Consider the following 1,405-nt stretch of genomic DNA (forward strand, 5'->3'; position numbering starts at 1 on the left):
CACCATATCCACATCATTGAGATGGCTATTTGGTGCTTTGAGAAGCAGTTAAGAAGGGACCAATGGTTATTGGTTGATGCTATGGGTTATAGTGGAATCCGGTAAGCTAGAAAAGGCAAAAGTTTGGTGTAACCTTGTTGGAGCAAGAAGCTTAGAGTGCTTAGGTACCTGGGTAGATTAGGCTTGGAGGGTCTATTGCTGTTCATGTATCCCAGCATCATTTTTTAGTGGATTATTGACTGCTTGGAGGGTGGCGGAGAGGTTTTACGCTGAGAGCTTTGGTTTCCTCTTCGATAACACATCGTTGTGTTGTCCTTGTGTTTGCATCTCTCTTCCCTTAATCTTTGCCATCTAATTTCTACTATGGATGTGATTTTATTTGGTTTAGATTGTTTATCAATTCTGGTATAAGCTTATTATCATTTTCTGCACATACATTGTTTGATATAAAGCTTGAATTGGTATTTCATATTTTAGGGTCTAAACGTTCATAGTGTTTTCAACGCTATTTGAACTTTCATCCATATCAACCAGAGAACTAGATATTCAGATGGTCCTTACAAGGAAATCAGGATCTAGAATTGCTCCTCAAAAGCTTGAGCTTATACACCCTTGCAATTCGATAGCCAAGCCACGTTTCTCACGAGCACACCCGACTTGAGGCAACGCCAAGTTGGCCACATGTTATGGAAGAAGTCCCCAAAACCAAACATCATCTCACTATCTTTATGCTTTCGTTATTCTCGCATTTCCTATTTCCTTTATGTCATTATGTTTGAGCATGAGACAATTTTAATTCAATTTGTAATTAAGCTTTGAGACTTTTCTTGAGCACTAAGCACACTACCTGAGCGCCATGCGCAATGATGATCCTTTTCATTTAGTATAATATTTTGTCTTGGTGGGGTTTGTTTTTCTTGGATGGTTTCTAACCTCTCTCTTTTGTTTCCATGGTTGGCTCAATAGGGTGAAATATGGAAAGTCCCAACATCTCTATGCGAGCATTACTAAAATCTTGAGGATGTGCTCCAAATTTAATCCAAAGCACAAAATAATGAATGGATGACAACTTCAAGATTCCGATCTTGGTAGAAGACACATGAATTTAGTTGTTCTCATTATGATACTAGGGCAGATTTTTAGTGGTCTCATTCCCATAAGACCGCTAAAAATCCATCTTATGCACCCCCCACATTATCCATGAAGACTAGCTACTGCAACTGTAGGAGTGAAATTTAGTCAGAAGTGGGATTCGACCCAGACAACTTGCAAGCTCTTTTGTCAAAGCATCTCTAAAGGGTGAAAAGAACTCGACATCTCTCAATCAAGATCTGCCAACTCAAAATTGGTTTTCTTTAGCTTGCCTCAATAAGCCTTTCCTTCGGGTCTTAAAAGAAAAAAAAAA

The sequence above is a fragment of the Quercus suber genome, unplaced genomic scaffold, assembly GCF_002906115.3.
Source record: "Quercus suber isolate HL8 unplaced genomic scaffold, Cork oak 2.0 scaffold_429, whole genome shotgun sequence".
Lineage (NCBI taxonomy): Eukaryota > Viridiplantae > Streptophyta > Magnoliopsida > Fagales > Fagaceae > Quercus > Quercus suber.